Source organism: Microtus pennsylvanicus, chromosome 1 (assembly GCF_037038515.1).
Source record: "Microtus pennsylvanicus isolate mMicPen1 chromosome 1, mMicPen1.hap1, whole genome shotgun sequence".
Taxonomy (NCBI): domain Eukaryota; kingdom Metazoa; phylum Chordata; class Mammalia; order Rodentia; family Cricetidae; genus Microtus; species Microtus pennsylvanicus.
In genome coordinates, this window is record NC_134579.1 from 100673237 (window position 1) to 100696039 (window position 22803).

The window sequence follows — 22803 nt, forward strand, 5'->3', positions numbered from 1 at the left end:
GATATGTCAATGCCAGGGACCAGTTGGACCCAGGAGGGTCAGAAGAGCACTGAAGTATAGGCACTGCCCCAACTGGTACCAGACACTCACTCGTGAGCTTCAGGGTTCTGTGTGAGACACCATCCTCTGGGATTCTCAGCCCTCTCGTAGGGACAATGTGGGAGAGGTTGTGATGTTGCTACCTGTAGTATGGTCTGATGTGGTCCCCCAGGGTCCTACAACCTACATGACTACAGTAACCCTTTGGAATTCTAGGACTTCATACCCCCAAATCTACAGATATTCAAGTCCTTTATATAGAGGATGTGTTATTAGCATAGAAGCTAGGTGCTTCTGTGTGATATATTGATTGACTGATTAATGTCTGGTGCTGGGGATCGAACTCACAAGCTTCAGATGCAGGCAAAGATTTCCCTCCTGTCCACACCTTTTATCTTTGCCTAAAACTTCTGAGCACATTTGGTTGAATCTGCACATACAGAAAGGGTGGCTCCACGTTGCTCTGGGGCTTGAGGGCCATCCTCATCCACCCCGGCCCAGGTCTCTTCAGAACCTGAAAATGTACCAAGTGAAGCTAGGAGGGCTAGCGCATGTCTGTGACCCCAGCAAGGCGAGGTGAAGGCGGGAAGATCAAGAGTTTAAGGTCGTCATGGCTGTATTGCAAATCCAAGGCCAGTCTGGGCTATATGAGATCCTGTCCCAAAACAACGAAAGGGCAACTAGAAAGGTACCTCATCCCTGAAGCACTTGCATAGAATCCCCAGTGAGGGCTGGGGGCGTGGCTCAGCAGACAAACCCTTCCTAGAATCCCCCAGTGAGGGGCTGGGGGCGTGGCTCAGCAGACAAACCCTTCCTAGAATCCCCCAGTGAGGGGCTGGGGGCGTGGCTCAATGGTAGAAGACTTGCTTAGCATGTACTAGATTCAATCCTTAGTACAATGCACGCGCACGCATGCGTGTACACACACACACACACACATACACACACACAGGGTGGGGCGAGGGCACAAAAGAAAACACACAGAGTAGTGTTGAGAAAGAACACTACTACAGAGAGAACAAAAGAAGCACGTAGTTGGCCCTGATGAGGGAGCATTACAAAGACTTACTCACACACGCATACAAACCCATCTCCCGGATGAGGATCTGTCCAAGAATTCTCCCCCTGAGCCAAGCAGAGCCCACACCTGCTGCCAGCAGCCTCCTCAGGTGTCCAGCGTGGCCCTGGTGGCCCCCGCTCAGTCTCAAAGGCAGCCCCACTCCAGCTAGCCGAGTTGGCTGCTGCGTGGGGAAACCACATGTGATCGGCTGCCAGGTCCCCAAGAGCTGGAGAGCTTAGCTGTCCCCGGAGCTGGCCTCAAGCCTGCAGGCCCTGGTACGGCTGATCCCTGCCTTGAGAAGAGAGAATATGATACTAATCAAATGAAGAGTGCCTGATATTTATAAACCCGGAGGTCACACCAGGCTCTAAAACAGATCTTCGGAGACAGAGTTAATCCTTCTTTTCTTTTCTTTTTCTTTCTTTTCTTTCCTTAAACAGAGTCTCATTGTGTAGTTCTGGCTGTCCTGAAACTCACAGCGTAGACCAGGCTGTCCATGAACTCATAGAGCACCAACTGCCTGCCTCTGTCTGCCAAATGCTAGGATTAAAGACAGGAGCTACCATACCCCATCAGAGTCAAACTTTAACCCACTCTCCAGGTGAGGAAATTGAGGGACCAGTGGGCTAAGTCACATATCCACATCCTTACAACTTGTATGGCTGGTAAGAGGAGGTGAGCTAAGGAGAGAGGTCCTTTCAAACAGGTTCATAAAGAAACTTCTAGAAGATTCTATCCATATAAACAACCCTCTCCTCATGCCTGTATCTTAATCTTCTGGGACTAAAGCAGATTCTGTTCACTTTCTATGGCATTCCCCACCTCCAGCCCCTCACTGGGGGATTCTAGGCAGGGGCTCTACCACTGAGCCACACCCCCGCCCCTCACTGGGGGATTCTAGGCAGGTGCTCTACTACTGAGTCACACCCCAGCCCCTCACTGGGGGATTCTAGGCAGGGGCTCTACCACTGAGTCACACCCCAGCCCCTAACTGGGGGATTCTAGGCAGGGGCTCTACCACTGAGTCATGCTTCCATCCTTTTGTGGGGAGCTGTAGGCAGGTCCTCTCCTGCAGATTCACGCCCTCTCCCCTGGCTGGGGTTCTAAGCAAGTGTTCTAACATTGAATCATATTTTCGTTCCTCGCTGGATTTTCACCTATACTGGCCAGGTCCTTCCATGGCCCCTTCAGAGAATCCCAGAAGAGCCATCTCATACTCCACAGGCCCTCAGTGGGCTCGGCCCGCTGAAGGTGACCCTGGCTGTGGAAGAAGCCCTGGAATCTAAGCTTTGCCCACAATAGACTGATGGGTGGGTAGACAGGCCGTGTGACTGCAGCAGGTGCTGGTTCCTTTCTGGGGGCACACATGGCGCAGGTGGCTGCTCTCTGTGCCAGCTGCGGGGTAGTGTCTTTCCTCGCCGGGCCATAAGCCTAACCCTGGTTCCTCTTGGCTCTGGGATCCATGAGGGGGACAATGACAGCATCTGGCCTCTAACTTTGAAAAGCCCAGGACAGCTCTGAGCAAGCAGAGTGATCACAGGCTGCCCATGGGAGTGCCATTGGGAATAACACCGGATCTCCATCCTAGCTGGAGCCCTGCAAATGCCAGAGAGTACAGTGAGGTGTCCGGGGATGTCTGCCCGGAAAGAGACAGGTGTTGCTCAGACCACACCGAGGCCAGTTGGAACAGGTGATTCCTCCTTTCAACTCTTCCTCCATCCCTGCTCCCTTGTGCACGTGTGCGCACGCACATGTGTATGTGTGTGTGTGCACACGTGCCTCTGTGTGTGTGTGTGTGTGTGTCTGTATACCAGACACCAGACATCAACTGTGAGGGTTCCTCAGGAGCTGGCCACCTATTATTTTTGAAACAGTCACACACTGGCCTTGAGCTGGCCAACTGGACTAGGCAAGATGGCCAACGAGCCCAGAGAGCCTCCTGTCTCTGCTTGCCCACACCTGGGCTTGGCAAACACATGACCATACCTGCTTTTTCACATCAGTGCTGGGGATCCAACTGAAGTCTCGTGTTTGCTTAGCAAACACTGAATTATCTCCTAATTCCCTGCCATCAACAAGCTACCCTAGTCTCCCCACCCTCAACCTCAGCCAGCGCCCCCCCATGCTAAAAATCTTCCTGCCATGCATGGTGGCACACACTGTCCTGGCATTAGAAGACTGAGTTCAAGACTAGCTTAGCTGCATAGTGGGTTCCATGCCAGGGCAGGCAAGTTAGTGAGATGTTGTCTCAAGGTGAAAAACGAAAAGGAAGAATAGGAGAGGAGGGAAGAGAAGGGGAGGAGGAGAAGGACTGGGGATACAGCTCTGTAGCAGCCTGCTGGGCTTCCAGGGCACTATTCACACACAGCCTTCCATATGCTAATTGTCCAGCAGACTTTCTGCTCTGCAAGATCCAATGAGCCTAAGGAACCCATCTGAGTCTGCCATTATTGGGGCCTCAGTGTGTGCAAAGCTGTTTGGAAGGTTGTGGAAGCACTGGGGTATGGAGCCTGACTGCTGAGGGCAAAGCTAACTGTGCCAAGGACAGAAGGGAAGGAGGATGTTAACAGTTAAAGAGATCTCGCTTCCACTGAGCCACACCCCAGCGCCTCACTGGGGGATTCTTGGCAGGGGCTCTACCACTGAGCCACACCCCAGCCCCTCACTGGGGGATTCTAGGCAGGGGCTCTACCACTGAGCCACACCCCAGCCCCTCACTGGGGGATTCTAGGCAGGGGCTCTACCACTGAGCCACGCCCTCAGCTTCCTTTTGTTACTGTTTACTTGTGTACTTACGTGGTTGGTGTCCTTTAACAGTCAATGTGGCACATCCTGGAGTCACAGTCGAGGAACTGCATAGATCAGATTGGATGAGAACAAGTCTGTAGGGATTTGTCTTGACTATGAAATGATTGTAGGAGCACCCAGCCCACTGCAGGTGGAACCATTTCCTGGGTAGGTGAACCTGGGCTGTATAAGATCACTGGCTGAACATGAACCTGTGAGTTAGCAAGCAAGCATCCTTCTTCATGGTTTCCGCTTTGGTTTGCTGCCCTGACTTCCCTCGTTGATAAACTGTGACCTGGAAGTGTAAGCCAAACAACCCCTTTCCTCCCCAAGTTGGTACCAGAAACTGAGAGGAAACCAGAACAGGCCCAAGAGCCAAACTCATGTGGCTCAGGCTATCTTTGAACTTGCTTTGTAACCAAGGATGACTTGACCTCCTAACCTCTTGAGTGCTGGAATTACCTCACCCTATCTGGCTCTCTGATTCCTGTCTGGTGCCACGTGAGAGGATCCCCTTACAAGTTTCCACCTCATGAACAGGAGCCAGTCCGCGTACCGTGCCTTCCTGCCCTGATGGACCTGCGTCCCCTGAATCTCTGAGGCATAATCAATCTTTCCTCTCCAGACGGTGTCACCCTGGTGAGAAAAGCAACTGGCACAGCGCCCTTGGGGACTTTCTTTCAAGCGGGCTCTCCTTGCTCACCCGCTGCGACAGGGAGTGCATTTCCCAAGCTTGTCTTCTAGGCAATTCAGATGAGCATCTGCATGGACTGCTGGGATGGAACTCACGCTCAATGACCCTAAGATTGGGAACATTTTAGTGACCTAGTTAGACGGTGCCTATGGAGTTTATTTAAGCATTAAATATTTGTTGAGGACTTTCTGAGTCACCAAGCCCTCGGGTGAATAGCACCAGTGTGGCTCTGAGAGTAACCGAACCAGAGAACGCCACCACTCACTCAGAGGGACTTCCCTGGGCGGATGTCCCCACATTGGGCCTAGAATACTGAGGGCATGGTGAGTTTTGTTTATGGGTTTAGAAAAAAAGGTAGTTTTTTTTAATGTTCTAGCACACCAACAAGGGTGTGAAGTCACAAAGCATGAGGGGTCATGTTCAAATGGGGAGACATAGATAATGAAAGAGAAGCCTCCAGGGTCCAAGGAAGCAGGGCGATCGGGGGTTCAAAGCCAGCCTAGGTGACATTGCAAGACCCTGCCTCAAAATACAAACCACAGCAATAAATACAGGGCTGGGGGATGACTCAGTCTGGATTTGAACCCCACACAATCAAACCAGGCATTTGGGAACACTCTTACAATCCCAGCTGGGAAAACAGAGACAGGCAGAGTCTCGGACTTCCTGGACAGGCTATGCTGATCAGCAAGCTGCAGGCCAAGGGAGAGAGCCTCCCTCAAAAAACAGGATGTAGAATTACTGAGGAAAGCACGCAACGTCGACCTCTGACCTCTACACGCACACATACACGCACATGCGCGCACACACACACACACCATCTCACCAAAAACCCAGAGAAGAGCTCCCAGGCCTGGCATCAACTGCCACCTATTCTGGTTTAGACTCCCTCAGGAACTCAAATGATGTAGACCGCCCCTTCCCCTTCCCCCTTGAAGCCATCAGCCCACAGCTATTTTTACGGCAGGATGTCTGGAGCCACTGGTCCTTTGAACAGACTCCCCTTGCGTGTTTCTGTAGTGTGTATGCCCTGACTTGGCCCACCCTTGTGTGGCCACAGCCATAAAGCAGGCATGAGGCATTCTGGGAGACATTCTTCTGGTTTTAAAGGCTTTGCTGCCTGTTCTAATGAGGGGAAGCTTCTTGGTGAGGATAGGGGGGCAGCTGGGAAGGAGGCAATGCCAGGGGCTTTGGGGAAAGGCAGAGGGCTCTCCAGCTGTCCTCAAAACATTGCCTGGGAATTAGAAGTTGACGGAGGTGAGTAGCCATGTCCTTTGGGATGAGAGGAAGGGCAGGGGAAAAAGAAAAAAAAAGGAAGACTATTAGGCTGTAAGTTGGGGTTCTGCCTGGATACAAATTGTTGTGTGGGAGAAGCTCCTGGCAAGATCTAGTCTCTGACTCCTAGTCCGGTTCAGGTGGATGAGGAGCCCAGGTGCTTCTCAGAGGTAGCCCAAGGACTATGGGAGATGTCTTCTCTGAACATAGGACAGATCTGGAGCTCAGAGTTTCCTTTCTGCGGCTGTGATAGAAACACGCTGATAAAAACCAACCAGGGGAGGAAAGGGTTTGTCTAATCTGATACTTTCAGGTCACAATCCATCATCAAGGGAGTTCAGGACAGTAACTCAAGCCAGGAACTGGAGATAGATAGATAGATAGATAGATAGATAGATAGATAGATAGATAGATAGATAGACAGATAGATGACAGATAGTGCCTGTGTGTCTGGGATGTTTATTAGAACCCACAAAGGTCAGAAGATGGCAGGAGTTACAGGAGGTTGTGAACCAACTATATGGATTCTGGGAGTCTGGCCTCGGGCCCCCTAGAAGAGCTGCATAGGCTCTTCACCACTGAACCACCTCTCTCCAGCACAGCAGTTATATCACATTTTATGTAACCACCTGCCTAGGGCATAGTGCCACCCGCAGTGGCTGGGCCCTCCTCCATCTATTAATAATGAAGATAATCCCTTATAGACACGTTCATGGCAAACCCAATCAAGACAATTACTCAACCGAGGCTTTGCTTTTAGAGGATTCTAAGCTGTGTCAAGTTTGCAATTAAACCTAACTATCACGGGGTCAGAAACATGACCATTCATGACTTGGGGTATTTACTGTGGAAGCAGCCCACTGTGTTCCCTGAGCCATGGTGGTCCCCAGGAAACCATGGTTCATTGCTGGGAATGAAGGACAGGGATGTCCAAGGAGTCATCCTGCCCCAGAAGGGCAGGCCACAGTGAACACACTTTGCATCTGCCTCGCCCTCAATATAGGCACGGAGCAGAGCGGTTAAGTTTGAGAAACCTGAGCATTGTTCATCTTGGTACGAGACTGTATTAGCCTCATGTCTTCATGACAGAATGTATGGCGGGAACATTGGCTCAGGATTTCAGAGGGGTCCAGTCCATCAGGCTGATGGGACCAGTCCTCACACTGTGGTGGGCCAGGGAGTGGAGACAGCAAAACCGGAAGCATAGTCCTGGTATAACCGTCAAGGCCCACTCCCATGATGGCTTTCTTCAGATGAACCCCACCTTCTGAAAGTCTGAGAACCTCCCCAAACATCGCTTCCTGATGGAGAATGAACATGGAGGCCTGTGGCAAGAGAGTGTCGCGTTCAGACTGTAAGGATCATATGGCCATAGGCAATCTTGTCTCCTACCATTGACCACCAAAGACACCGCACGGGATTTGCAGCCAGGACTTCTTACTCGTTTGTTTGTTTTGTCAGGACTTCCAGTATCATGGCCTCCCAGTAGCTGAGGATGGCCCTGAACTCTTGATCCTCCTGCCTCCACCTCCTGGGTGCTGGGATTTAGGTGTGTGCCACCACACCTGGGTTATACACGGTTGGAGTTCAAACCCAGGGCATTAAGAAGTGAGGCAAGCAATTTTCCGATTAGGTTTATACGGAACCTCCATAGGCAGACGCCTCTCTGAACTCCCCAGCAACCCTACACGGTGACAAATGACCTCATCCATGTTATACATAAAGAAAGAAAGATCTGTAGTCACATAAGGACTAGAACCTGGGTATATCCAACTGCATGATCAACCTATGCAGGGCCTCAGAGACCTGGGGGATGGAGGACATCTGTACATCCAGACCCCTCACAGATCACTCAGATGTCACTGATTTCGGGGATGAAGAGATGACTCACCAGGTAAAGGTGTTTGCCACCAAGCCTGATGACCTGAGTTCAAGTCATGGGACCCACATGGTGAGAGGAGAGAACTGACTCCCACGGGTTGTCTTCCGATCTCGATCACACATGCACACAAAATATACAGATGTAAAAAGAAAAGAACAGTATCACTGCTTTGGTAGTGGTTTATGGTTTTGTAAAGAACCATTCCACAATTCCCAGAACTACATTGACTGAGGATTGAGAGTTCAAGCCCATCCTATCTCAAATAGACAGACAGATAGAATCAGCTCACAGCCCTGGGGTGTTCACAGGGGCTGTGAGTTAGCAAGTCAGAAGGGGCTTAGAGAAGAAAGCGGACCTAAGCTCAGAACCTCCCACGGGAAGCAGAGACCACCTGGGAGTATGAAGTAGCTACTTTTCTCATTGGTGTGAGAAAATAGAATTTCAGGAAGGAAGACGGGTTGATTTGGACTCATAGGCTGAGAATACAGCCCATCATGGTCAGGAAGACATAGTTACAGGAACAAGGGGCAGCTGGTCACATGATATCCACGGTCAGGAAGCTGAGAGAGACGGATGCTGGTGCTCAGCTCACTTTCTCCTGTGTTGTTCAGTAGAGGACACAAATCCATGGGACCATGTCACCCATAGTCAGGGGGCTCTTCCCACCTTCCTTACAGGCAAACACACAAGGACATATGTCCCTTAATGATTCTAGGTGCTGTCAAGTAGACCATCAACATCAATCCTTATAGGCTGCGTCATGTCTGATTGTCGTCTGGGCTGAAAAGATTCAAAGACACTGTAGGTTGACCAGAACGCTGTGACTTGGGCTCCATTACAACATGGCTACTCGTGATAGTCAGGCTTCTCCTATGGTGGCCTAGGGCTGTAGCAGAAATGTCCCAGGACACAACGCTAGAAGAGCCTCAGAAATCTCGCACTGATACTTCTGCCCTCCTTCGCTGGCCGAAGCAGCGATGGTACCAGCAACAAGGAAGGCTAGGGCCAGCCTGGACTCACACACCCTTAGAAAGCAATGCAGGATCATAGATCCGACAGGTCGTGGAGTAGAAATTCATACCCGGGACTTTCTTCAGGATCTTCCCACGGCCAAGCCAACCCAGGAAGGACAAGAAACTACCACTTGAGAGACAGTTGATGGTAATGACATTCTCTACAGCCAAGAGAGATTGTGCTTCCAAAGAGCCAAGAGTGGGAAAGAGGGGTCTAGTCCTGTTATGACTTCATTTTGGTTTTGTTTTGTTCCTTATTTTGAGACAGGATCTCACTAAATTGCCTAGGTGGCATCAATTCACTGTGTAACCCAGGCCGCCCTTGAACTTATAATCCTCCTGCTTCTGCCTCCCATGTGCAGGGGCTTTAGGCCATGAAGCACCATACATGGCTCTGTTATGGTTTCAATCTGAAGTATTTCCCATCAGGCCTGTGGATGTGGCTCAGTGGGTAGAGTGTTTGCCTAACATGCACAGAACGCTAGTTGGTTGATAACCAGCACCATGTAGACCAGCACAGTGGTTGCACCCCCATAGTTCCAGCACTTAGGAGGTGGGGTCAGAAGGATCAGAGGTTCATCTCCATCCATACAGTGACTTGGGTTACATGAGATCTTGTCTCCTATCTTTCCTCTTTTTTTTATACAAATTATTTACTTTTTTATTTATGAAAGAAACAAGGTCTCATTATGGAGGCCTTGCTGTCCTGGAACTCCTCGGGTAGATCAGGCTGCCCTCTAACTCACAGAGATGGTGTGTGGGCGCCTGCGTGAGCATGTAAATGTCAAAAGGTCACCTGAGGTGCCATTCCTCAGGAGACTGTCCACTTCGTCCTTTGAGACAGGGTCTTATACTGGCCTGGAGTTTTTCCATTTGCCTAGGCTGGCTAGAACAGGCCCCAGGGAACTCCGGGAATCCTCAGGGATTCCCCACCCCCACCCCATCTCTGCTTTCTCACTGATGGGTTACAAACAGGTACCACCACATCCAGCTTTTGCATGTGGGTGTTATAGGGCCAGCCATGCTAAGCTAAATAAAAAAAGACCACCCAAAGGAAGTTCTTTACTTCCAACCATTATCCCCTGCAAGAGGAGGACTCAGCCATAGATAAGTTTAACGGAGGCCTGGGTCTCAGTAGTTTACCCTGAAGCAATACCTGGTTGCAGGAAGAACCACAAAATGAGATTACCCGAGCACCACCCAAGAATGGACCTTCCAAAGGAAATGCCTGGCATTCCAACAGCTGTAGATAGGATCACCTGCCAGCACACTCACCAGGACACCCCTAGACAAATGTCAACCAATCAGGGTTCCTGAACTCAGAAACCCCTCACCCCCACCTTTACTACTATAGAAACGCAACTCTAACTGAGCTCGGGGCTCTCTGTTTATTCCAATACGTTGGACATGCGGAGAAACCAAGTTTGCAAACTTGCATAAAATAAAGGCTTTTTGCTTTGACTCGGTCTCTTTGTTGGCTTTTGGGGGGCTTTGCGGATCTGGGTATAAGAGATGCTAGGGATCAAACCCAGGCCCCAGTGCTTATAGGGCAAACACGGTACCAACTGAGCCATCTCCCTACACTCGAGTTTGGGGATTTTTGAGACAGAGGCTCGTTATATAACCCAGGTTGGCCTGAATCTCACGCTGGGTAGTCCAGAATCCACCAGAAATTGCCATCCTCCTGCCTCATCCTCCCAAAAGCTGAGAGGGCAGCCATGTACCGCCAAACCCATATCTTGATTTTCTCTTTCTCTTTCCCAAGAGCCAGGTGAACTTCATTCCTTGGGCAGCTGGGGAAACCGAGGCTTGGAATATAGGTGGGTGCGTTCAAGGGGCCACGGTGTTTCTAGTGCAGACCAAGCCCATCCATATCAAAAGGGAGCCGAACAATCCAGGATCTCAATCAATACTAACCCTGCAAGCATCCTCCACACAGGGCAGCTCAGGCAGGGCCGGGTCTGAGGCCTCCCCAAGACCTACAGACTGCCAAACAGGCCCAATTTGCTGTACTAATGGGAGCTTTATGCTGCCCAAAGCCTCCTCCCATCCTCCCCTGGGGGCCCCCAGCTGACAGCCTATGAACCGAACAAACTATAATTATATTGAGCCACATCCGCCCTCCTGACTGAGCGACTAGCTAAGTTGCCAGGTATGGGGAAGGCCACACTCTGGGCCGGCACCGGGGTGTGGCTAGCCACCCAGCCCCTTCACACCCACAGGCAAGACTCCTCTCCCCAGGTACAGAAACCTCCGGCAGCCTGACCTCAAGCCATTCTTTGAGCCCAGCTTCCCACCGCAAGCTGGGGCCTGAAAGGAGAGAGAACAAAGCGGGAACATCCTCCAGAAGGCACATCCCCAGCACACAGCTTTTACCTCAGAACAGTTTGGATTAATAGAGAAACTGCAGAGACTCTACTAGCCTGCCCCAGCCCTAGCTAGCTTTCCGGGTTATTAATACCGGGGCTCTAACCCCCTGAGCCACACCCCCAGCTCCTCACTGGACACGTGGTCTATCACTAGCCACGCCCCAGCCCTCTTTTACTTCTGTTTTTTGAGAGTCTTGCCTGGTGGTCCAAGCCTTCCATCTCAACTACTCAGGTGGCTGAGGTAGGAGGAGCTTAAGATAGGTTGAGCTACAGTATAATTGCAGGCCTGAGTGAGTTCAAGGTCATCCTGGGCACCTAGTGAACCCCAAAAGGTGCTACAGCCCTCACCCCCAATGACAACAGAGATAAGGTGATTAAATCATTGCCTATGGCATGTAAAAAGACTTGGCATGCGGTTTCTAGAAAGGCGTGTCTTACCTTGCATTGTTTGTGTGTGGAATTGAGATGTGGATGGAGCAGCTGTCTTGGGGCTTTAAAGATACAAGACACGCCTAAAGGCGTGAAGAGAAGAAAAAAGAGGAACTGAGGCCATCGTAGAAATATATATATATATATATATATATAATATATATATATATAATATATATAATGTTGTAAGTTAAAAAATTATATATATATATATATATTTAAATCTTCTATCTCAGGACTTCTTATATGCCAAGTTCCCCCACTGTTTATACCATTCTTGGGCACAAGCACATGCGCACGCGCACACACACACCAGCGGTCAACTTTAAGTGCTGATCCTCTGGAGCTATCCACCTTGTTTTGTGTGGGGAGAGGTGCTCACCCATAAAGACAGATGTCTCCGCTATTGATCTCTGCTTTATTATTATTATTATTATTAGACTTATTTTACTTTTATGACTATTTTGCCTGCCGTATGTTTGTATATCACATGTGTACCTAGTGCCTGCAGATGTCAGAAGAGGGCATTGGATTCCCCCAGGGCTGGAATTATGAATGGTTGTGAGCCACCATGTGGATGCAGGGAGCTGAATCTGGGTCCTCTGCAAGAGCAACAAATGCCCTTAACCACTGAGCCATCTCTTCAGCCCTGCTGTAGTTGTTTTTGTTTTAAGTGTCTCTCACTGAACCTGGAGGTCACCCAAGCCTCGAATGGCTAGCCTGCAAGTCCCAGGGGTCCTCCAGTCTCCACCCCTTGCCGCTGAGGTTACAGATGCATGCCATATGCCCAGCTGTTTACAAGGTGCTGGAGACCTGAACCCGGTTCCTCATACTCTGCGATAGGCATTTTAACTGTTGAGCCACTCCCCAAGCCCCAACTTGGCTTTTGAAGTAGGGTCTCTCACTGAGACTAGGGACTGACAGGCCAGTGAGCCCGAGGATCCTGTCTCTACTTCCCCAGCACTGGGATTACAAGAGTGTACCACCGTGCTCAATTCTTTATGTGGGTCCTGGGGCTCAAACGCAGGCCCTCATGTTTGTCATGCAGACATTTTATGAACAGCCATTTCCCCAACCTCCAAACTCAATCCCCAATTAATATGGACTATTTGGGGGAAAACTTCTCCTTGAATGACAGAGGCTCAATGAACTCTAGGAATTTCTAGCTACTGATTCCAGGAAACGCCAGGAGTCTGGGGTGGGGTAGGGGTTTGCGGGCTTCTCTGGGAGAAAGATCCTCACACCAGTCTGCTGGGTTCTCTGGCAGAAAGAGGGGGGAGGGGCAGAGCTGGACCCGCCAGACTCTCCGTGGGGCTGAAGGGGATGGTGAGAGTCATGACTCAGGCCTCCCCCCAACCCGGGGCACCAGGGAGAAACACACACACTGAGTCAGGAGTCTTTCAAAGCAGACTCGTTTAAGGGTATCAAGTAGGGACTTACATAGGGTTGTGATGGGGGTGGAGAAACCTGGTATGGTCCAAGGCTGATCAAGGAACAAGAGCCAATAATCTTCTGCCACATTAGTGGTGTCTAGGCAGAGGGGGGCCTAGGTCGGGTAGCCAGAGACGGGTCTCCAAACTCGATCTGGGCTCAGGAAGTTACACTGGGCCTCATGCCCAGGACCCAGGAGGTCCAATAGCGGTTCTTATCACTTCCTCATAAAAAGGTCAAGATTGTCAGGAGACCTGCTACCAAGACTTAGCTAAGCCTCCAGCCCAGCTCCCTAGCCACACCCTAGTGCTGAGCCTGTGCCCCCCTCCACAGAGAGCCAACAGGCTCAGCAATCCATCTCAAGACCCCGCCCTCTCTGCTCTCTGGAGGAGCCAAGGTTCTGCTTTCCAGAGAACGAGCGAGTGTCTCTGCTCAGCCTTGTTTACAGTTGTTGAACTATTTTCGTCAAATTAATTAAATACATGCTAAATCTTCTCCAATTTGTTGTGCGACAAATTAAAGATGCTAAGATCGCGAAATGCACACAAAACCTGTTTGTTCCGATAAATACCCACGTGACAGCCCTGAGTCACGTGGTATAGAATCTGCTTCCACCCCACCCACTACACCAGGGCAGAACTCTGACCACCCGCCCCACGCCCCGGAGTACCTAGGCTCACAGGGAGTACCCATGGCTTCCCATACTTTCGGATCCATTATACAATAATGACTGTGTGTGTGTGTGTGTGTGTGTGTGGTGTGTGTGTGTGTGTTCATGTGAGTGCATGTGTATGTGTGTGTGTTTTTTTTTCCTCAGACACCATGTACCTTTTTTTGTTTGTTTGTTTGTTTTGTTTTGTTTCTCAGTCCTGGAACTTGTCAGGTAGGCTAGGTGGCTGGTTTCTTTTTTTTTTTTTTTTTTTTAGTTTTTTCGAGACAGGGTTTCTCTGTGGCTTTGGAGCCTGACCTGGAACTAGCTCTGTAGACCAGGCTGGTCTCGAACTCACAGAGATCCGCCTGCCTCTGCCTCCTGAGTGCTGGGATTAAAGGCGTGTGCCACCACCGCCCGGCTAGGTGGCTGGTTTCTAAGCCCCAGGGATCTGCCTGACTCCATTGCCCCAGTTCTGGGATTACAAGTGGACTCCACCACAGTCAACTTTTTGTAGTTTTTTTAATTGGTTGGTGGGGGGGGGGGGGGCTGGGGGTTATTTTCAAGACAAGATTTCTCGGTGTAGCCCTGGCTGTCCTGGAACTCACTCTGTAGATCAGTCTTGAATTCACAGAGATCTGTCTGCCTCTACCTCCTGAGTGCTGGGATTAAAGGTGTTGCACCATCCTGCTTTTTAAAAATCTAGTTTTTTAAAAAAATAGGTTCTGGGGATCAGATTCAGCTCCTCATGCTTGCACAGAAAATTATTTATCAACAGAACCATCTTCCAGCTCCTACCATGGTGACTCTTGATATGAAGGACAAGGCCCTCTGGGATTACAGAATATAGATATCCAGCCTGTAATGGTTTGTTCTGCCCCTTTAAGAGACAAGCCCCTCACACTCCCGCCCCTGTCTGCCAAGGCAAGTAGATCTTTCTTCCTTTCTGTCTCTCTCCCAAAGAGGCAGCTTCTGCTTCTCTCCCTCTCCCTTCTCCCCACTTCTCCCCTTCCCTCCTCTCTCTCTCTCTCTCTCTCTCTCTCTCTCTCTCTCTCTCTGCCTCTCTTTCTGCTCTTCTCCCTTCTCCCCTTTCTACCTTTCCCTTCTATAACCCACTAAATAAATATCCAACCTTACTTTGCATGGAGTGCCTATCCATATCTCTGTCTCTCACCTGCTGTGCAGCTCCTTGCCTGGGACTGGCTGCATTTGTGGTCCACCATGGTCTTGTACCCACTGCCCCCTGCCACCATTTGGGGACCTGCAGCATTTTACCATAACATTTATTTTTGCCATAACATTTGGTGCTCGTAACTCAGCCAGGCTCTCTCCATGTTCCCTCCTGCCCACGGGTGGGCCTGCTGAGGACATGTGGAACCCTGGGCTCTGGAACCAGGTTTCTTTACAACAGCTCTGTGTTCTACCAGTGGCTTCAGTGGTGAGTTCTCCCCTTCCAGCCCCCAATCACAGCCTTCACAGCTACAGTTGAGCCCTTCACTGACATTCATCTCTGGTTGCTTCCCACAGATGAAAACCTGACCAGACTAAGCAGATTGGCCCTCCCATGTTAGCACTGCACACTCTGTGTGGTGCTTGTGGTACATGTGATTTGGGGCCCCAGTCCCTTGGGTTTTTCTGTCTCCTTTCTTTTTTTCTTTTCTTTTGGACCACTCAGAAGTGGTCCCCGTCATGAGAGACTGCTCAGAGCAGCCTCTAGCTTCTGAGTTGCCCGGACCGGAGTCAGTCAGGCTTCAACACCCCACCTACAAAGAAGAGACACATTCCTACAGGCTTTGCGGTGGCGCTGTTTTACCAACACCCTGCTTATGGAGACGAGATGTCCTCCTATAGGCCCTGTGGTCTTTTTGCAGGTTTTCACACTTTCAGCTATGGTATAAACCCTCAAATTCCAGCCACCTGCCTATGAATGCTCTGCTGGTGTCCCACCAGCTCCACTTTTCCTCAAACTGTCCCTGCCACGACTACTGCTGGTCTCATGGAAATGACAAGATTAGTCGGGTCTGTGAGGCAATTGTTTTCAATTCCAGTCTTTGTTCCCCACTGTGGTTTGTGGCGTGATGGCTCAGCAACAGGGCAGATCACATTTCTAGGTCCCTCTTGTTATTATGTTTAAAACTCATGTGTCTCAAAAAAAAAATGGCTTCTTCATGCAACACGTGACTGCTGCCATTTTGACTAAGGTCAGGTGACTTTACCACCATCTTAAGTGAGGTAAGGTGACTTCACCACCATCTTAATTGAGAGCCAGGTCAGGTGACCAAGTCCCGCCATCTTTAATGAGGTATTCCCTGCCTGGTTCCCTGGTGCTGGCTCTGTTGCATGTGTGTTTTGTGCAGTGGCATGCCTTTGATAGGGCCCACCAAAAGCATCCACTTTGCTCAATTCCTGTTCACTCTATGTGTACATACATGTAACTTAAATACACCTATGTTTACCTTTAAATGTTATAATTGTCTGTTCATTGTATCTCATTCCAGACTACAAAACAATAAGTCTCATATTTTAAATTGGTATGTACTTTTAAGTCTCTTAATCCATCCCTGCTTTACTTGTTAAATTGATAGCAGGTATGGTCAAGCTTGGACTCATCTCTCCAGGCAGTTCCTATACTGTAGTTATAGCTCATCTATACCCAGTAAACAGCCCTCCACTGCTCAGCGATCCAGGGAATATGGCATTTAACTATTTAGTTATTAAAAGACTTTTCATAACAAAAAGAGACAGGTTGGCTCCTAGCAGCAGCACTCTACTTCCACCAAAGAAGACAGAAAAGAAATGGGCAAAAAGCAATGTCCATTCATAATTTGCTTCAACTGTCAAGTGCTGACCACTGGGCAAAACTGCCTTTCATCTAAACTGAAGATCACCAGTCAGCGGACAGAATTGCTGGAATCGACAGCCTAGCTGCTCAGGTCAAGGAAGGCCTGTCTTCTAACAGATTTCTTAGCCCATAGGATCATCTGGAGCCTGGCAGGCCCTGTGCTAAACAGCAAAAGGCAAATATGACCCTCAACGATCATAGGTGCCAACCAAGTAAGTTCTCTGTTGCTTTTTAATCAATAACTCAAGTAAAATTTTATCCTTCTCAAAGACCTCTGATGCAGTTTAACAGCTGAGTGGTTTTGTTGTTTAAAAGGACAGCCTCACCAAATAAATTTCAACAAGTACTAGCTATCAAATCTCTCTCATACTACCTTCCATAGTCTTAAAAACACTTTTCATTGTGCAAAAACATCTGTCACAGTCATTCTGATGTTTTCACAAGCCCAAAGAATTCTTGTGAGTTCCAGGGAGCTGAATTGAAAGACCCACCTTAAACAAGTCAGATACACCCCCCCTCAATTCCCTGACCCTAAAACTTAACTTTGTCCTCTGTTCTGCCAATACCTTAAACAGGTGTAAGAGACACCAGACATTTTCATACCACAAACACCAGACAGGAGCAAAGAGACCAGCTACACCAGGATGTGACCAGCACCCAGTTTTCTCAGGCCCCTCTCCACAAGACAACACCCACAAATAAGCAGAAAGCAGTCTTGAGAATCCACTGTCCCAATTCCAGGAGTTCTCTGTGCTCTAGAATGTATGCCAACATCATTGCCTCTTTAATCCGGCTCTCCATACATACCCTAATGTATCCCCACTGTCCTATCCAAACAAGGCAGACCACCTTCATGAACCTTCTTCACTCTTGCAGTAGCTGGTAAGTAAAGATGGCAGAGGTGTCCCAGTGAAAGAATAATCATGAGAGGGCCAGGAGGTGGTGGCGCACGCCTTTAATCCCAGCACTCAGGAGGCAGAGGCAAGCGGATCTGGATCTCTGTGAGTTCAAGGCCAGCCTGGTCTAAGAGAGCTAGTTCCAGGACAGGAACCAAAAAGCTACGGAGAAATCCTGTCTCAAAAATCAAAAAAAAAAAAAAGAATAATCATGAGAGCCCTATATGCACAAGGCTGTATATTGTATATTTAGAACTGTGCATATATTAAACTATCAATTTCAGAACATTTACATATATAATATATATTATAATATTATATACATGTAATATATAAGTCATTGTAAATGATAGTCAATTTACTGTGCTGTAGGGCACCAGAACTTACTCTCCCATTTGACTGTAGTTTTGGAAGTATATTTTGGTATTCAATCTTCTCTTTTCTCTAGCCACTTTCTAATCTTCAGCAATTACTATTATACCTTTTCTCCTTTGAGATCAACTCTTTTGTTTCTATACAAGTAAACACATGTGATACTTGTCTTTCATGATTTTTGTCTTTCTGTGTCTCGAAAGCCATGTACTAGCAAGATCTGCAAATGACCTGATGCTTGGTTGGAGACCTTCCATAGTAGAGGCTCCTGGGCTCTAACAGGTGCTTGGGTATATGAATCACGTGGAAGGAGAGAGGGGAAAAAATGAAGAGTCATGGGACATAGTAGCATATGCCTGTTCTATATCCAGCTAAACTAGCCAGCAACCCTGAATTCTATACCCAACTAAATTAGCCAGGGCCGGGCGGTGGTGGCGCAAGCCTTTAATCCCAGCACTTGGGAGGCAGAGGCAGGCGGATCTCTGTGAGTTCGAGACCAGCCTGGTCTACAAGAGCTAGTTCCAGGACAGGCTCCAAAAACCACAGAGAAACCCTGTCTCGAAAAAAAAAACCAAAAAAAAAAAAAAAAAACCACAGAGAAACCCTGCCTCGAAAAACAAACAAACAAAAAATTAGCCAGCACCACAGGTGGATTTTGAGACTTGCAAACTTTCAAAACCCCTGTCAATTCCTCCCAGAGGAAGGAAAGAATAAATAATTCAAGAAAGAGGAAGAAATGGGATTCACACAAAAGTGGCCCAGCCCAGGGGAATAACAAAGAGTAGCCCTGGATGACAGGATCCAGATTAGCAAAGAGGATAGGTGAGAGCAAACAGCAGTGAGAAAGAGTCCAGGGAGGATGGAGGATTCCATAGATCTGATACTTTTCCTGGAACTTTAGAACAACTTAAAAGGCAATAAATCGAAGCAAAAGAACAACACTTAGAATCTGTTTCATGAATAAGAACAGGAGGAAAAGTTGAAAAGACCAGAGTTAGCACAAGACATACCAAGGCCAAGTTCTCAGCACAAAGATTTGTTTGCCCCAGAGGGACAAAGAACAGGGAATAAGAGACAAAGACAGAGCTGGGCGGTGGTGGCGCACGCCTTTAATCCCAGCACTCGGAGGCAGAGACAGGCAGATCTCTGTGAGTCCAAGGCCAGCCTGGTCTCAAGAGCTAGTTCCAGGACGGGCACCAAAGCTACAGAGAAACCCTGTCTCGAAAAACCAAGAGAGAGAGAGAGAGAGAGAGAGAGAGAGAGAGAGAGAGAGAGAGAAAGACAAGAGATAGAGAATGAGGGAGAAGGGAAAAGGAACAAAGAAGAGGGGGAAGGAATATTTACTGTCACCTCCAAGGTGAGGGAGGCTAACACCAAAGGACTGGCTCTGGATAGAGAGAACAAGTTTTGTTTTGCTTGGACATGTTAATTAGGTGAGCCAAAGAGGGCTCTTGATTGCTGGACTTCAGTACTTTGATAGCTGGACCTTGGTGGTCAGCCTCAGGAGGAAAAAGTGGCCAAATAAGGGGATAGACCTTGGTGGCTAGCTTTAGAAACGTGATCTAATGGTTTAGCAAGGCAGAGGGAATGGGGGCAGGGCAAGGTTTGCTAGAGCCATGTTTGCCACGATCAGGCCTGCTAGAGCCCTTCAAAGGCCACAGCAACAAAACAAACCATGCTCACAGACCACAGAGTTTCCCAGTAGGCACCACTCACATAATCCCAGCAACAAATACGTTGTTTAGTTCCAGTTTTCCTACTCAGCCTATGGATGGGGCTAAGGAAGGTTTAAGGCTAAAAAGGCAAATATTCTCAACCATGACAATGGAAAAGTTTCAATAACAGATGTAGACAGGGAAAAATGAGAAAGAGACTGGACAGAAATGCCGATGTCTTTATTGCGGACAACATGGGGTTAATATTTTAAGCTGTCAGAATTCTGGAGTAGTTAAAAATGGTGGACTGGGGCTGAGGAGATGGCTCAGTGGTTCCGAGTGCTTGCTGATCTTCCAGAGGACCCTGGTTCACTTCCACAGTCAGGCAGCTCCAGAGGATCTGACATCCTTTTCTGGCCTCTTCAGACGCGCATACACATACACACACCCATAAATTTAAAAAAAAAAATCTTTTCAGGAAATGGAGACAGGAAGGGAAACAAGTTACGTCTACAGTCCTCTGACCAGGAAGTTTCCAAACACGGTGTTAGGCCTTTCATTGTCGTAACAAAACACCTGATACAAACACATGAAACAAGGAAAGGTTTGTTCTGACTCATGGTTAGATGGCTCCATTGTCTTGCCTGAGGCAAGGCAGAGCAACGTGGTGGAAAACCCAGGAAGCTGCGCCCTTCATGAAAGACAGGAAGCAGAAAGAGGAGCCACAGTGAGTGAGGAAGGACAGACAAGTCTTTGAAGACCCACCCTTAATGACCCACTTCCTTTGGTCCCATCCTCGGACAACACCTCTCAGAAGTATGCAAAGTCAGCCTGGCCCCATAGAAGCCGGAGACCACACTGCCTTATCTATTGTTTCAAGATCCCTCAGAAGTCCAGGCCCAGCTTCCTACTTTTCCCCTATCTCACACTCTCTGCCTGTCTCTGTCTCTTTGTCTGCCTGTCTCTGTGTGTATGTCTGTGTTCTCTCTGTACATACCTATTTATGTATGTGCAAGTACACATATGTGTGCATATGGGTGAAGGCTAAAGGCCACCCTTGGATGTCATTCCTTTGATGTGTCATTCCTTTGATGTTGTCCACCCTTAGTTTGCTTCATTTTCGTTTTGTTTTGAGACAGAGTCTCACGTAACCTAGGCTGCCCTTAAATTGACTCTGTAGCTAAGGATGACCTAGAACTTCTGATCCTTCTGCCTCCGTCTCCCAAGTGCTGGGGTTAGAGAACTGAATCACCAGAACTAATTTATAGGGCGCTGGGGATCGAACCCAGGACCTTGTGTGTGCTAGACAAGCACTCTATCAATTGAGCCACATCCCCTGCCTGTCTAGTGAGCCCCGGAGATCTACTTGTCTGCAGGCTCTGGGACTACAGTCTCAAACAAGCATTCCTGGTTTGCTTATCTTTTTTAAACGTGAGATGTGGGGATGAAACTTAGTTCTTCGTATGAAAAGCACGTTACACATGGCTGACTGAGCGTCTCTTCTGGTCCCTGTCAGCCTTTCATCTGAGCCCACCCAAATTCCTAGACACACATTTCCCCAAGTTTTCAAAGTCCTCACGCTGATGCAGAGATAGAAGGGAGGCCAACCAGCTTTGGAGTGAACAGCTGTAACAAGGTGTGAGACACGGAAGCCTTTTTCCTGTGAGGAGGATACAGCTGTTATCTGTCGACATCTGCCAAAGGAGAGGGTGTCACTGGGCCTTGGTCTCTGTCCCAGATTTCTGAACAGTGGTGGAAGGCTTCGGGGAAGGAGATGTTCAAATAAGGAAGCCATGGAGAAGGAAGGAGTTCCCTGCTGCTGGAGGCTTGTGACTGGAGACTGTACACGTACCCAGGAGCAATGAGCTCTTGGCAGGAAATCAGCAAAAGATAAGAAATTCCTCCATCCAAAAAAAAAAAAAAGGTCCTGAGAAAATTAATAGGATAAGAGCAATGAGATGGACCTGTGGCCAAAACCTAGGTACCAAGAGGGAAACGAAGCTTTGGTTTTTCGAGACAGGGTTTCTCTGGGTAGCTTGGGAGCCTGTGCAGCCACTTGCTCTATAGACCAGGCTGGCCTCGAACTCACAGAGATCCGCCTGCCTCTGCCTCCCGAGTGTTGGGATTAAAGGTGTGAGCTATCATGCTTTTATATATATGAAAAAATTCAGCTTTCTACAAAGTTAGTTCTGGGGAATCAGACTCAGATCCTCATGCAAAAGAAATACTTTACCAACGGAAGCATCTCCCAGCGCCTCCCGTGGTGACGTAGGAGTGCGCCTCCACCACGCCTAGTTCAAAGAGACTCTTAAGATGAAATGAAGCTCTTAGATGAAGATATTGCCTACACTGTCTGCAGAAGTCAATGCCATCTGGGGGAAAAGCCCAAATTCAAAAGGGCCGATTCGTCTTTCCTACTGATTTGGGTGCCTTCCTGATTTATTTGTTTAGAGAGAAACTCGTTATTCCCACTGACCGGGCCACCTTCCTGCTTCTGTGTCTGAGGCTTTTGGTGAAATTATTTGTGACATATACTGAATCTACACAGTGCGTAAGCACTGTTTATACGGTGGTTATCAACTTGACTCCCGTGCCCTCGCCTCTCCTCCAGAGAACTGGAACAGTAGTAGGTGCTTTGAAACCTGCTTTGTGTCCAGCTGGTGGCTCAGTCGGTAAAATACTTGCTACACAAGCCTGAGGATCTGGGTTTGAATCCCCAACCCTGGGTAAAACGCTGTACATGGGGGCACATCTATAGCCCCAGATCAGGTAGAAGCCAGCAGATCCCGCTGCTCAGTCTAGCTGAACTGGTGAGCTGAAGGTTTGGTGAGAGGCCCTGTCTCAAAAAATAATTTGGAGAGAGGTAGATCTCTGGCCCCCATGTACTTATACTCCTTCGAGCATGTATGTACGCTCAACACACACGCACAAACACAGAAGAGCATGGAAGGGAGGGAGGGAGGGAGAGAGGAAATGGGGAGGAGAGACAGAGCTATAAGAAGAGAGACAGGCATCATGTCCCTTCTGGAAGCCTCTGTCTCCAGCTTCAGGTTATTAATTTCTCCCGTGACTGAGAAGCCCACACAGGTATCCACTAGCAATGTGTACACTGTGCCTCGATGGAATCACACTCCCACCTACAGTTCTCCTGCGACTATCTTCTGTGACGAGTGTTTGGCGCCTCACGCACACGTGGGAGACTCATACATACACCCTGTGTTTAAAGTGATCCTCCCTGTGGATCCATCCGACGCCCGCTCTGGAACTCAGGGGCTCTGCTTCTTCATTTCAGTTCTTCTTTATTCACGTGTGACCAGATCTGGAGGTGTGTGGGTGGGGCTTGCACCTCTTCCCAGACACATGGAGGAAGGATGACTCCAAGGTACCCAAGAAGGACTGGAGGGTTGAGT